Below are 16,566 nucleotides of genomic sequence, written 5' to 3'. Positions count from 1 at the left end.
AAGCTTTTTCTCCTACTTGCAAAAGATAATAGAGAATTTTGCATTTATGAAAAAATACGTATTATGACAATGACCGTTGACAATTACATATTTATAATCCTCTCTTAAATTCAGAAAGTTTCTGGGGAAAATACTCCTGTAAGATTAGCACTAAGAGATCTGGCACAGCAGCAGATCAAGTTTTCCTTTACAAGCTTACCTTTCAGAAATGACAAAAGTTTCCTAGGTGATCTTTCCCTTGACTACCGCATGTTTTTTCATGAACATGCTTTTACTTGTAGCTAAATCTTGGACTCAAGAGAGGCCGAGAAGAGTTTCACCTTTATATCAGGCCTTGTCTTTGAAAATGAAAAAGAAAAGCCAATAAATCTTCATGCCAGAAAAATAAAATTAAGTCTAAAGTAAAAGATTTGAGGATCAAGAGATCCAGGTTCAAACTGCACCTCTTACTTGCTATGTGATTTGAGGCAAATATCTTCACTTATCTGACCCACAATATCTTGGGGATAACATGATCTAATATGGACACAATAACCACTGTCTAGCAGGAATATTATAGTAATTAATTATAAAGCACAGAATACCTTCCCTAGCATGTATAAGGTGGCTAAATGATACTTATTATTTCCCAAGTTTATAATAATTACTTACTACATGTGTACTGTTTTCAGTTATATATATACACATACGCATATATATATATACAAATATAAGTATAAATAAATATATGCATATATAAAATTAGTGTTTGGAACAAACTCAATAATTTATTGGCATTATTTTTTTCTGCTTCACAAACAAGCCAACTCTTCCCCTTAGATATATTACCTTCATTTTAGCAAGAAATATATTTGCTTTTTTGTATGTGTGGCATGAAAAAATTCAAAGAATCAGGATACATAAGAAGTAAAGTATCTTTCTCTAAGTTAGTAAGTCACAATACAGTAGAAACCGTAATAACTTGATAGTCACAAAACTGCTCTCTGACCCTGCTTCTACAAAGGGGTTTTGCAATACTGCTTGTATCACAACACTGCAGCTAAAAAAATAAGGTGAAAAAAAAAATAACAGATTGGAGCTACACCAAACACGCATGCACACACACACACACACACACACACACACACACACACCATTAATAGTAAATGGAAAGACAGTTAGGCCTTCTTAGAAAAGTAACCACAGAAATCCAAAACATCAAAGGGCTATAACAAAATTTAGAAGACATAAGAAAATCATTACAATGTTTGTCACATAATTTCAACAGTGTAGCAAGGGAGAAAAACAATAACATGTAAGGGTTTAAGTTGGTGGATTTAGATAAGAGTTTAAATAACCTGCATTTTGAGCTTCTATCAGAAGAAAGGATTTTAAATCCCTAACTGTTTAACTTTGAGGGGAATACATTGTTGAGAGAGAATGGCTTCAGTCCAAGAAGGCTATTGCAACATTGTGCAGAGTAAACTTCAAGAGGCAACCTCCCAAAAATCAGTCCCTCTGTCTTTTGTCAGGCTCCTTCTCTGGCCTGTGGGTCACAACATGAAGACTCTGAGGGATGCCCTCTAATACATAGATGAATATAGGAAAATGAATATTCTAATCCTCATGAGAAGGACCCAAGCTCTACCTGCCTCAGGGAGGAGGGAAATGGAATCGCACTGACACCATTAAAATACAAATGCCCTAATCTCCTAGGGTTAGCAACCCATCCACTTTCTATTTTCAATATGAAAACCTCACTCTTTGGGGAAAGGTTACTTTTGCTAAGCTTTATGCAAAATTCTGTTAAATTTTAGTATTCCAAAACACTTTCTTATTTTCTTCAGCAGAGATTTCTGAACTGAGCTTATTTTGTTTATCCATGATTTTACTTTAATATCTTAGCCTATAAAGGATGGGTTTACGCTACACTGAACACGGGAGAAGCTTCAAGTAAACCACAGGACAATACAAAAATATAACCTTTCTGTGACTTCCTCCAATAAAGCTAACCTTGTCCAAGTAAAAACTATGTTTTAAAGCATACTTCTAGCCAGAGGAAATGCCTCCTGCCAATGAAACATATAGTGGATAACAGCCAATATTTATTGAAGACTTACTGTAGATTATGAACTGCTCTCAACCTTTTAATGACTATAATATATAAGCAATGTTAAATAAAGCTAATTAGAACAGTTATTATTATATGCCAGACACTCTTCCATGTGTTACCCCTCTTAGCTCATTAAAGCCTCACAACAATCCTATGATGTAGATACAGTGATTATCCTCATATTGCAGATAAGGAAACTGAGACCTGAGAAGTCAAGTAACTTGCCTTTGGTCATAAATCAAGGAAATGGCAGAGCTAGGCTTCAAACCCCAAGCAGTCTGATCCCAGAGACCTCACTTTAAGCCATTAGCTCATGTTTCCTTTTTATTTAATGATTGCTTGCTTCACATCATTTTTAAGTGGTATGTAGGAAGTATGAAAAGTATTTGAGAAGTATATGTCTTTGAGATTAGGAAATACATACTGGTCATCATTATATCCCTATCACCCACAGGAATATTAACCTCATTGGAAACAGTCTACAGTAACAAGTCTCTGAGTGGGACCAGGGTGACACATCTTCGAAAAGAACTAAGAATTGTTTCACTATGAAACTGGAATTCCAGCTGAACCTGTGCCTGTTTTCATGGAGTTCCAAGTCTTATCTGTCCGGGGGCTCTTGGGGATTCAGAAGTCTTATAAAGCAAGAGTTTGACCAAAAATTTGACTCAATCATGAAAACCTAACACTCCAAAGAAGGGGTGATGACAAATCATTGTCATTTCCCTCAGTATGCTCTTCCTAGTTCAGGCTCCATTCAGCAAAGAGGTATGGAGTCCCTATTGTGTGCAAGGAACTCTTCCAGGTACTAAGAATTTAGAATTCCAAATTTCTGCCTTACATGACCTGAGGGAGTGGGGGGGGGAGGTAGGCATAAGTAAAACCCCAAGGCAAGTATGAATCTCAATCCATATACTCAAATATATAAGAAAGAGCCTTTTTCTCTGTTTTTCTTTAATTAACAGCCCCCCAACAGAAAATGTATTAGGACTTCCTTCATCTCCTTGGATTGCTTTAAAATCAAAGAGCTATTAGGTCTCTTGAAGTCGTTGCCCAGGGCTCTGCCACAATTTGACCCATTTGAACAATGGGTCCCCATTGTTCCAGAACCCCATGCCCATAACTTCTGTTCCCTTTAGTCTCTCTTCTAGTCTTCCTGCTGCCCTGCAGAGCATTCATAACTTCTCTCCCCCTTTGAGAGACTTAACACTTTTTCTTCAAAGGGCCCTGGTTGTCTCAACAAAGGGAGCAGCCTTTGACTTCCAGTAGTTCCTGCTATAGGCACTACAAAATTCCTCCAAGGAAAAGAAATACCAAAAGTCAGGTTCCTTCTCAAAATGGAAACATGAGTAAAACACAAATTAGTATCACAGAAAAAAAATTCTTTTGCCCCAAAAAGCTTTTCACTAAATTTTTGAGATAGCAGGGTATGAGGAGCATTGTGCTGAGATAATGCTGCAAGAGAAGACCATAAGAGTATGTACTGAAATAGCGATCAGAAAATTCTTTAATGCCCCAATGTTTATAGCAGTAATGTTCACAATAGCCAAAATATGGAAAGAGCCCAACATCCACTGACAGATGAATGGATAAAGAAGATCTGGTATATACATACAATTCAATATTCCTCTGCCATCAAAAAAAAAAAGAAAGAAAGAAAAGAAATTACCATTTGCAATGACTTAGCTGGAACTGGAGGTATTATACTAAGTGAAATAAGTCAATTGGTCAAAGACAATAATCATATGATTTCACTTATATATGGAATTTAAGAAACAGAACAGATGAACATAGGGAAAGGGAGGGGGATAAGATGAAATCAGAGGAGAGGCAAACCATAACAGACTCTTAACTACAGGAAACAAACTGAGAGTTTCTGGAAGGGAGGTGAGTGGGGGGATGGGGTAACAGGGTGATGGGCATTAAAGAGGGCTCTTAACTAATGAGCACTGGGTGTTATATGCAACTGATGAATCACTAAGCTCTACCTCTGAAACTAATAATAAACTATTAGTTAATTAATTGATTTTAAATAAAATTTGACAAAATAAAAAAATAAAAGGATTTTTAAAATAAAATTTTAAAAAATTCTTTAATGTTTTAAGATTCTTTGTAAGTACAGAAGATGTTAGGGGAAGAGGGAAGAGGCAAAGCCTCAGGATCGTCCTCCTTCCTGGAAATAATCCTATTTTATCTTTCTTTTTTAAATTGGAATTCATATATAGTTTGCTTTTATTCTTATTATTTCTGCTGTTGTTGTCCTGTATGGACTTGCCAGTAGGGTTATATGGACTACTACCCTCTATCCATATCCATGCACGTAAATACATGCACTTATATTTTTTCCAAGCTCATTTTAATATGACAGTTTAACATATATACATTTTCAAGAGAGAAACTGGGGAAATAATGTTTTCTACCATTTATATGTTTTTATGTATATTATATGCTTATTTCAACATAAATATTTATATAGTGTCAAGTCACATAAAAATCTATGATTAAAGTCCTTATCACCAGAGTCTTGTGGTCATGGAGCAGCTGATCACCTTGAGGTTAGCGGTGGAAGTTTAGCGGTGGAAGTGCCAGGCTATCCACATGATAAACTTGTGAGCTACACACATACATATACGTGTGCATAAGTTCATGTGGAATGTGTTAAATTCGAATAAACTCTATGGATTGTACTAATGTCAATTTCTTGGTTTTGATAATGTGCTATAGTTGTGTAAGATGTTAACAGTGGGAGGGTGGGGAAAGTATAACAGACTTCCTTGTACATTCTTTGTAAATTTCTGAGAATCTTTATTTCAAAATAAAAAGTGTCTTAAATTAAAATTCTTGTCAGGGCACCTGAGTGGCTCAGTCGGTTAAGCATCTGACTCTTGATTTCAGCTCAGGTACTGATCACAGGATTGTGAGATCAAGCTCCACATTGGGCTCCACACTAGGTGTGGAGCCAGCTTAAGATTCTCTTTTTCCCTCTCCTGCAGCTCCTTTCCTCCCTCTAAAAAAATAAATAAAAATAAAAATTCTTGTAACCTTATATCTAAACTATTTAACCTATATGTTGTGAATTATTTTAACATAATTCAATAATAGTGAAAGAATTTGATGCCAACTTTGACATATATATGTGTATATACATATATATGGGATCAAGTTCTGCATCAAGCTACCAGCAAGGAGCCTGCTTCTCCCTCTGCCTATGTCTCTGCCTCTGTGTGCCTTTCATGAATAAAGAAATAAAATAAAATCTTTAAAAATAATAATAATAAAAGACATAAATGATCATATTTAAACAGCTCTGTGGCAAGAGCTGACAATTTACTCAGTCTTTAATGGAGAAAAGTCACCCAGTTCTTGACTTCTGATCTCCACTTGGATGGTGGTGACAATGCTGTGGACTATGCATGATAATGATGATGATATATTTATTTGCATGAAGTTCTACTACTTTACCCAAGGTTCAGTATGGGCCTAATCCACGATGATGTCATCAAGGATTTTAGTGCTGCGGGAAACACTTCCCACCAGCCGGATTTTTGCCGAAATTTTCGGCAAACAACTGAATACTATATAAGGTCTATCACCCAGCCACCCCCATCACGGTTGCCCAGGGCTGAGGGAGTGGGCCTTGAGTCATGGAGGCAGTTGGTGGGGAGGTGGCGGGTCTACCCACCAATGATTATTTTTTAAAATAACTGAGGGCTCTTGTTATACCTTCAACTCACAATCTCCTTGCCTCCACCACAAGCCAGCCAATGTGGTAAGATATACATCATCAGTTTTTTACTTCTTTTCATTTTTGAAATTTGTTTCTAGCTGGATATTTTTTGTAGCACATGATATTGAAGCAGAGGGGAAGGGTGAACATGCAGGATAAGGGATCTTAGTTCTTTTTCTCTCTAGCAAATCTGAGGCCCCCTATCTTCTGTGCCTGAAAGTCCTGAAACAGGTCATTACATGCTGCTAGATAAAGGTGTTGTGAAACAAATATTGCTTATATTCCAATTAGGTTAAGTTCCAAAATGTAGCTGTAAACACTCCTGGCTTGTCTCTGACAAATGAAGATATAAACACTTGCAGCTTTTTTTTTTTTAAGATTTTATTTATTTATTCATGAGAGACACAGAGAGAGAGGCAGAGACACAGGCAGAGAGAGAAACAGGCTCCCTGCAGGGAGCCCAATGTGGGACTCAATTCCCCGACCCACCCACGATCACATCCTGAGCTGAAGGCAAATGCTCAAGCTCAACTGCTGAGTCACCCAGGTGTCCCAAACACTTGCAGCTCTTTTCACAAGCTATCCTTTTGAGCTTGGAAGCAGGTACTAGGTACCTTTTGGATATGTTCCTGGAGTTCTTGGTAGAGAAACCACTCAATCTGATTATGATGTTCAATTCCTACCTACATGCCAGTTTTATTATTAAATGTAATGCTATGCAAATTCATGACCCTATTTTTTTATTCGCATGCCTACTTGCTCCCCTTCAAATGTTTCAATCTCCACTCTGCTCAAAGCGCAGATCTCTGGGAAGCATCTGTCATTTATTGTAACAGGTGGATATTTATTGAATATAATAAAATTTACAGGTTATTATGTTTCTCATATATCCTGCCTTCCTCAATGGGGAGAAAGATTAACTTGAACTTTTTATCAACATTTTTGTGAGGGAAGCGCTGCTTATTTATAAGAGTTTGGTTTTTTTATTTCAACTCTTCCCACTATCTTAATCATTGCTTTTATTTTTCCTTTTTGTCAGCAAGAGATCCCACCTTCTGTCTGATTTAACTATAATTAGCCTCTCTGTTTGGAAAGGTTATTGTATTTTATATCTCTGGGATAGTATCTTATAATGGTTTAAAACTGCTGCAGATAAAGGTTTAAAATATATGGCACAACATCTTTTATTCCTTTCTTTTCTCAAATATCCCATTTAATCTTCTAACCTTCATATTTATTCTACTTTGCACATAGGTTACACTTAGTAAACACATACTTATTTTGTAAAATCTGTTTTTTTAATAGATGAAATCATGAAGGATGCCAGTAAACATCAAAGATACACTTAAGTGAGAAACAAAGTCATAAGACGTAAGCATGCATCCTGACTTCAGGAGAGGATGGAAGAAGGGGTAGCCCTTGAGATAGAATAGGATCCAAGTAATTGCTTAGATTTACCATACAACAATGATGGCTTCAGAAGTTAATGTGTATGAAGTCTCAGAAAACATTGAGATAAAAATAAGAAATTAGTTGTGGGAAGAGTATATATTATATGGGAAATATGAGGACTACCATAACCAGGTTGTGAAACTGGTGAAATTTGCCCATCTTCCATTCTGCATTCTTCTATTCAATATACTTCCATCTCTTCCTCCCCCTCCCACCCCTCTGTCTCCTTCTGTTTTTCACACACACACACATACACACACCACACACAAACACACACACACCACAGTTGATTTTCTAGTCATTGGATCATCATTAGTTTTTTAAACTTTATTTTTAAAGAAATGTAGATTTACAGGGTTTCAAATATAATACAGAGTGGTTCCATGTACCTTTCACCCAGTGTTCTCCAATGGTTACATCTTGTGTAACTAAAATATCATAATGGAGTCAGGAAATCTCCATCAATAAAAAATATGTGTATCATTCTATGCCATTTTATTACATATGTAGAATCCTGTAACCACCACAGGAATCAGGATGCAGAACTATTTCAAAACCCTGCTTAGCTTCCTTTAACTCCCTTTACCTTCCTCCATTTATTTTTTATTTTTTTTATAAAATTTTTTATTTATTTATGATAGTCACACAGAGAGAGAGAGAGAGGCAGAGACACAGGCAGAGGGAGAAGCAGGTTCCATGCACCGGGAGCCTGACATGGGATTCGATCCTGGGTCTCCAGGATCGCGCCCTGGGCCAAAGGCAGGCGCCAAACCGCTGCGCCACCCAGGGATCCCCCTTCCTCCATTTATAATACAATTGTTTTAAATATTTCCTCTACATATTTTGAGATCCGCAGCAAATAATGTACTTTTTGCTGAGGCCATAGTTCAGAAAACTCAAGAAGAAAAGGAAAGTCCATTGTATTTAAGCATATTTTGGTTCTTTCCATTGTTCATTCTTCCTTCCTGATGTTCTGAAACTTCTTTAAAAGCTATTATTTTAAGCTAGGTCTTTTGGTGAAAATTCTCTTTGTTTTCCTTTGTCTCATAGTGTCTTTATGCCCTCTTCATTCCTGACAGCAAATTTTATTTGTGTGATACAAAATTCAGGGTTGACCATTCTTTTCTTTCAGTACTTCACAAATCTGTGCCAGTCCTTCTGGCCTTCATAGTTTCTGATGACAATCTAATGCCGTTTGAGTTGTCATTTCAACACTGTTGTTTCTCTCCCACATCTTTCAAGATTTTTTTCTTTGCCATTAGCTTTCTAAAGTTTAATTATGATGTGTCTTGACATGAATTTCTTTGGGTTTATCCTGTTTTGGGTTTGCTCAATTAAAAAAAACAGCTTTATTGAGATGCAACTTACATTATCATAAAATTCACCTATTTAAACTGTTAAATCAATGATTGTTAATGTTCTCACAGACTTGTGCAACTGTCACCACAATCTAACTTTAGAATGATTTCATCATCACCTCCAAATGAAATCCCATACCTATTAGTAATTACTTCCCATACTGCTTCTCTACCCCCTAGCACCAGGAACCATCAATCTAATTTTTGTTACTACAGATTGTCTTTTTTGGACATTCCATATAAATAGAATCATGCAATATATGTCTTTTTGTGTCTGGCTTCTTTCACTTAGCATAACACCTTCAAGGTTGATCCCTATTGTAGGATATACCAACACTTCATTTCTTTTTATTGCCAAATAGTATTTTGTTGTACTTATATACCACAAATTATTTATCTATTCATCAGTTGACGGACATTTGTTTTATTACCATTTTTTATCTAGTACGAGTAAAGCTTCTAGGAACATTCTTTCAAGTTTTTGTATGCATATATGTTTTTATTTCTCTTGGTCACATAGTCACTCTATGTCTGATATTTTGAGGAACTGACAAAGCACCTGTACCAATTCACATATCAGTATATATCAAGGTCTCAAATTCTCCATATCTGTGCCAACATTTATTATCCTCTTTATCCTGGTCATCCTAATGGGAGCACGGTGATACCTCATCATGACCTTGAATTGCATTTCCTGGGTGACTAATGATGTTGACCATTTTTACACGTGGTAATCGACCATTTGCACATTTTCTTTGCAGAAATGTCTACTACAATCCTTTGCCCATTTTTAATTGATTTTCATGTCTTTTTATAATTGATTTGTATGAATTATCTATTTTTGATACAGATCTCTTATCAAATATATGATTTGTAAATATTTTCTTCCATGGAGCAGGTTGTCTTTTCAAATTTTGATGGTACCCATTAAAGTATAAAAGTTTTAATTCTGATAAAGTCCAATTTATCTCTTTTTCGTTGTTTGCCTGTGTTTCTGGTGTCATATCTTAAAAATCATTGCCTAATTTGAGGTCATGAAGATTGTCCTTATGTTTTCATCTGAGAGTTTTTAGCTCTTTCATTAAGTTTGGTGATAGATTTTGAGTCAATTTTGTGTGTGTAGTGTAAGAAAGGGATCTGATCTTTATTATTTTGCATGTGGATGTTGTCCGGCCACCATTTGTTCGAAAGATGGTTCCTCCTCATATTGAATTTTCCTGTTAACTGCTTTGAAAAGTCAACTGATCAAAACTGTAAGGGTTTACTTCTGGACTCTCAATTGTACTCTATTGTTCTGTCTATTCTCACACCAGTACCACTGTCTTGAATACTGTCTCTTCTTCTTTTTTTTTTTTTTTTAAGAATTATTTATTTGACACAGAGAGAGCCCCAGAGAGCACAAGCAGGGGGAACAGCAGAGGGAGAGGGAGAAGCAAGCTGCCTCCTGAGCAGGGAGCCGCACTCAGGGCTCGATCCCAGGACCCGAAATCTTGACAGAAGCCAAAGGCAGATGCTTAACTGACTAAGCCACCCAGACAGCCCCTTGAATACTGTCACTTGTAAAGAGTTTTCAAATTGAGAAATAAGAATCCTCCAACTAATGTCCTTCAAGATTGTTTTGGCTAGTCAGGGTCCCTTGTAATTCTGTATATATTTTACAATCAGCTTTTCCATTTCTGAAAAATGAGGCCATTGAGATTTTGGTATACATTGCATCAAGTCAGCAAATCAATTTAAAGAATACTGTTATCCTAATAGTATTCTAATAAGGCTACCAATCTGTGATTGTGAGAGTTCTTTCCATTTATCTGGAATCTTCTTAATTTCTTTCAACAGTGTTTACAAGCTTTGGATGTCCTTAGCTAAAGGTATTCCTAAGTATTTTATTCATTTTGTGCTGTTTTAAATGGAATTTTCTTAATTTTACTTTTTGATTGTTTATTGCTACTGTACAGAAATACAACTGGTTTTGTAGCCTGTAACCATGTGGAATGTATTTACCAGTTCTAATAATTTTTTAGTTGGATTTGTTAGAATTTTCTATATACAAGATCATGTCATCTGCAAATAGTGGTAGTTGTACTGTTTCCTTCCCAATCTAGATGACTTTCGTTTCATTTCTTGCATAATTGCCCTAGTTAAAACATCTAGTACAATGTTAAATAGTAGTGATAGAAGCTGACATACTTAAATTTTTCTTGATCTTAAGGGAAAGGTTTCTAGTCGTTGACCATTAAACATGATCCTAACTACAGGGTTTTCTTTTCATAGATATCCTATATCATGTTAAGGAAGTTTCCATATATTCCTAGTTTGTTGAGTGTTTTTAATCACAAAAGAGTAATGATTTTGTCAAATGCTTTTTCTGCATCTATTGCTTTTATTGCTTCTATGACCTGGAGAAACTGATGATAAATTCATTTCACATTTTCTAAACTCTCCTACTCCGAAGGATCTCTTTCATTTATGCCTGTAATAAATTCTTCCAGGACCGATTGGTAACAGCTGACTCTCTGATCTTGTACATTATGTCTATAGGTGACTATCCTCAACACTTGTCCCTGTGTTTGTGCATATAGGTTGTCTGCCCAGAGGTAAAGACAAGGATGAACATTATGAAAAATAGGGGAAGGATACGGCTGTCAACCTACTTAAAAGGTAGGCAAGTAGTTTATTTGAGGATCTTCCTCTAAGAGCAAACAAATAAAGGAAAATTCATTTTTATGCATACTCTGAGGACATAATCAACTTTATGAGGTGAAATGTAATATCTTCCCAACCTCATAACCATACACTATCCCCAGCAGGCTGCAAGCATAAGCCTACCCTTTATTAGTGTATAAGAAGATGAGAGATATAAGAAGTGAATGTGAAAGAACATAAATATATCCACAGGAAAGGATTAATTATGGAAAAAGTCAGTTCTTGAAAAAAAAAAGTCTAGTTTAAATCTTTCCCTCTTCTCCTTCATCAAGGCATGTTATTTTTCCTAAAATGAGATAAGCATCTTTTAATTCCAAAACTATATCTTGTGAATTCTGCAAATAATTGTTACCATGGAGCTTTAAGTATCCCATAGCAAGCTAATATGTTCTTGGGCCTATTGCTATTTTGGCATTTAATGTGCTTGCTTCTTCAACAGAAAAACCTAGAAGGAAAAAAAACTGTCTCCACTCCTAATTATTCCCTTTTAAACACACTGGTGTTCCTACTTGTTTTGCAGAACTCGTTAAGAAAAAGGCTTATACATGAGAAATAATTAATAAATTATTTCTCTTTTAGAGCTTTATTTAGATGTATGCTATGCGAATCTGATCATGGTAAAATAAAACATATAACTAAGAGATAAGTAATAAATCAAAATAAGTTCTATTGTGCAATTTTTTTGTAGAAAATTTCAAGAAAAAAGCAATGTAATAGAGCATACTATTATTAAATTGCCTATAACACCTTTCATCTGAGCCTTTTAAAACATGTTATAAATTTATCTATCCTTCAAATAATCATGGGTGGGAGGAGAAAGAAGAGAAAAATAGATGTAGATTCTGGACATTTCCCCCTTTTCAATAATATCATAATTTCTTGGATGATACAGCAGTAATCTGACCTGTCTCAAGAAAAAAAAAAATCTCCCAAAGCCTGTCATGTTAAAGTGTAAAAAAATTACTGTAGCTATTTTATAATGAAAGTTGAGGTCAAAGAACATGAATTTTTAAAGGAGTCATCAGAAAGTTAACTACTCAACGAACTTCTCTGCAGTTTTATTATTTTTATTGTTATGGACAACATTGTTGTTTTAAATTTTAATAACTTGCTTTACAGTTAAAAAAGAATTCTCAAGTACATTCTTACTTAATCTTGACAACAATTTTATGTGGTATGTAGGCAAATATTATCATCATTGGATGGATGAAAAAACTGGAGTTTAAAGAAGTTATACCACTGGCCTTGAAGCAGACACCACATACCAAATGGAAACATAGAATTGAAAATCTAGACAGTACCACACAGGTTTGTGAGTCACGTTGCCTGAATTCAAATCTCAACTCTGTCTTTTGCTGTCTGAATCAGCTTGGGCAAGTTACTGAATAAATCTGTGCCTCACTTTCCTTATTGAGTATAATGCTACTTGCTTATAAGGATTGTTATTAAAGTTTTATAAATTTAAGATGTATATAGCAGTATGTAGCCTATGGTAGGAAATTGACTTTTTATATTCTAACAACTCATCATTCTAGAATTTTCTGTCTTCATGCCTACAAAGTCCCAAATCAGTTCTGAAGGAAACAGCCCTACCCATGGCCCCAGCTTCAGGCAGCCACTGATAGTTGATGGATCAGACCAGGATACAGGCACTTGACATCAATATAGCCAACCACTATGAACATAAGAATTGGGCCTATCTTAATCTCATGGAGTTTGTCTTCTGGAAATGGGAAACAAATTAAGTAGCTTGCAGATAGGCCAAGATTGAAAGGATGTCAAAAGAGAAGTGGCCATGAAGGAAAAAAATGGAGTTGGAGTTAGAAGGGAGAGTCATTGTAAAAGAAAGAAACTATATGGGCTTGCCACCTCCCTGATTCCTAACTTCTTCTCACTTCGACTCCACTTAGAGGTTTCTCTTTATGATTTTATTTATTCACGAGACACACACACACACACACACACACACACACACACAGAGAGAGAGAGAGAGAGAGAGAGGCAGAGACACAGGCAGAGGGAGAAGCAGGCTCCCTGCGGGGAGCCGGATGTGAGACTGGATCCCAAATCCCAGGATCACGACCTGAGCCCAAGGTGTGCCTCCACCTAGAGTTTTAAGATATTTTCCAATATGCCTTCCTAAAGGCATGAGGGTCAGGTATAGCCTGAATCTCAGTTACCTTTTAAAGTATTAGAAACCAGCTACTCTCCCTGGTAGGCTCTATGTTTCTCTAAGTCTCTAAGAGGTGGAGTAGCCATTCACCTCTCTCATCTACTGATCTCATTATTCCCCTTTTACTTCTGAATCATGATCTCTGTCGCTTCATAATTCCACCTTGCCTCACAAGCCCCAAGAACTTGATAATTCTTATTAACCATTCAATTATCATAGGAATGAATGAATAAGTTAATTTATTATGAAAGTTTATTCAGGGATCCCTGGGTGGCGCAGCGGTTTGGCGCCTGCCTTTGGCCCAGGGCGCGATCCTGGAGACCCGGGATCAAATCCCACGTCGGGCTCCCAGTGCATGGAGCCTGCTTCTCCCTCTGCCTGTGTCTCTGCCTCTCTCTCTCTCTCTCTCTCTGTGACTATCATAAATAAATTTTTTTAAAAAATTAAAAAAAAAAAAAAAGCAATTCACTCTTGTGAACACCAAAGGCAGTGCTTACGTGGTCTGATTACAGGGATATGGAGAAGAATCTCCTACCCTTCCTCTCATACTATCACCTGAACCCTAAAAGATATAAAATCTTTATGAGGTTGCAAAGTATTTTTTTCCCCAATGAGAATTAGGCCTTAAAATTTCAAAGCCACCTAGAGAATAATGTATTTCTCAAGATCTTCTTCACAGCTGTAGATGCTTTCCTGCAAGAAAATTTTGAAAACTGAATGGCATTAGAGACCCAAAGAAGAAGGCAGAGTTGGGGAGGAGATAAATGAAGGCCCCTCAAGCCACCACACACTTGCTGATCCTCCTCCATCTGTGGCTAAGTGTGGAAATGGTCTTCCACGCAGCTATGTATATACAATTTCTGGAATTTTTATGAAGTTATTTTTTTAGCTAATAATTTGGCAAGGAATAACTTTGATAGTAGAGGTTCAGTGAAGTAATAGCAATGGTTATAGAGAAGAACCTATTTTTTGGCAAATTTAAGGATTCTGCAGTAACTATCTATAAAAAATTTCTTATCCAAAGTATTCCCTTGGGCATGAAAAAAAACTGACTTCCCAAGTGCCAGGGTCTCTTCTGGGAATCAAGGAGGTCAAGTTGGGCAGTATGGATTATAAATTATTTCTTATCATTTCATTTATCTATTGAATACCTTCTATAAGCAGGTGAACATGCTATTTGCTCAATGGCATGAAGAGAATGCACCTGCTGCGAGGCTATAAACTTTTTAAAGCCAAAACCTGTATCCCCAACGCTTGTATCCCCAACACTTAACACAGTGCCTGGTTAGAGGGTTGGAATTCTTTTTGTATTTTTCTGAAAAGAGGAAGGTATATAATAAAAGCAGGCCACATTTCTGAAATTATATGAAAAACATAACCCATCTGTTTACTCCAAATGGTAGAAGGGAAAAGTATCCTATCAAGTGCATTTAGTTGATGAGGCTAATTTTCCCATAAGCTGGATCTTTTCTTGCTATATCAGACTCCATCAGAATGTAAGCCTCTGAGCACTGGCCGCCCATCATTCTTAACTCAGTGAGGCTTGCCACTTTATCGATTATTGCCCTAAATAGATCTTTTGAAGGCTCATTTTCTATACCGGTGCTTTCAAAAGTGATGTTTAAGTTTACCATTTTAAAAGAATAATGTTTGCACGTCCACAACTGGGCTTTTTCTGCAAATGCAATGAGCCACTTGGATGAATATTACATATGAATTCAGCTAGATATTTGAAAAAAATCACTCCCTGAAGAATCAATCTAAGTTGAGGTTGCATCCATCCTTCATGTATATGAGCTATATGTGGCTTTTTGTTGCCTCTATTTACTTTTTAAGCATTTACACTTTAACAAATCCCAAATTAGTGCGTTTCTTAAAAAAGAACTCTCACGTGTAGGTAGCAGCTCCTTTTGCAGTGTACTTAATAAATTAACACTTTCTTTAAAGAGCACACTCATTCTTGACATCAGAGATGTGAATGATAAGGTGATAATCATGGATATTTTTAAAGATTTTTTAATAATAAATTGTGATCCTATAAAATGATTTAAAATCTTCTTCCTCTGTAAGCACTCACTAAGTAAATGAAGCACTGACTGAAAACTCAGTGGGCAGATCGGTTATCAAAGAATGATCTAGGAAACACTAAATGGGTTATAAAAAATTGTGCCATCTCCACTTTCTAAAGATACCTGGATTCTTACCAATAACCTTAAAATGTTTATGAATTTGATGAAAGATTAGTTGCCTGATTTCCATCCTATTGTTACCATTTTTCAGTGTCATATCTGGTCTATGAGACTAGCTGATTACTCCTACACACACACACACACCTGCACTTGTGCATATTTGTGCCCACACACACGCAATGTTCTACTCAATCGCATTTCAGTAATTGACTCTACCATGATCCATTTGCACAACTGAGAAACCTGCAGGTCACCTTTGACCCCTCCTTTTTTCTCCATCTCATGCAGCCTATCAACCCCCAAATCCTGGTGGTCTCATCCATGCGTCTTCAATCCGTCTCCATCTGACTGAATTATTACTGCAGCCTTTGATCAGATCCCCCCAACTTCCATTTTTAGTCTCTTCCAAACTATTTTGCTCACTGAAGCAAAGTAAAACTTCTAAGATGTAAATCTGATCATAAAATGTCCCTGCTTCTGGGTGGTATATGTAAGTGATGAATCACTAAATTCAACCCCTGAAACTAATACTACACTACATGTTAACTAACTTGAATTGAAATAAAATCTTGAAATGGGGCACCTGGGCAGCTCAGTTGGCTGAGCACCTGAATCTTGATTTCGGCTCAGGTCATGATCTCAGGGTCCTGAGATGGAGCCCCACTTTGGGCTCCGTGTCAGGCTTGGCTTCGTACTCGAGCTGAGTGTGGAGCCTGCATGGGATTCTCTCTCTCCCTCTACCCTTCCCCTCCCTCCACTCACAACTCTCTCTCTCTCTCCCTCTCAAACAAATAAATAAATAATAAATAAAATCTTAAAAAGAAAAATAAAATGTCCCTGCTTATCCCCACCCCCCCAAAAAAAAATCTCTG

The sequence above is a fragment of the Canis lupus genome, chromosome 1, assembly GCF_003254725.2.
Source record: "Canis lupus dingo isolate Sandy chromosome 1, ASM325472v2, whole genome shotgun sequence".
Taxonomy (NCBI): Eukaryota; Metazoa; Chordata; class Mammalia; order Carnivora; family Canidae; genus Canis; species Canis lupus.
This window is presented reverse-complemented; position numbering follows the sequence as displayed.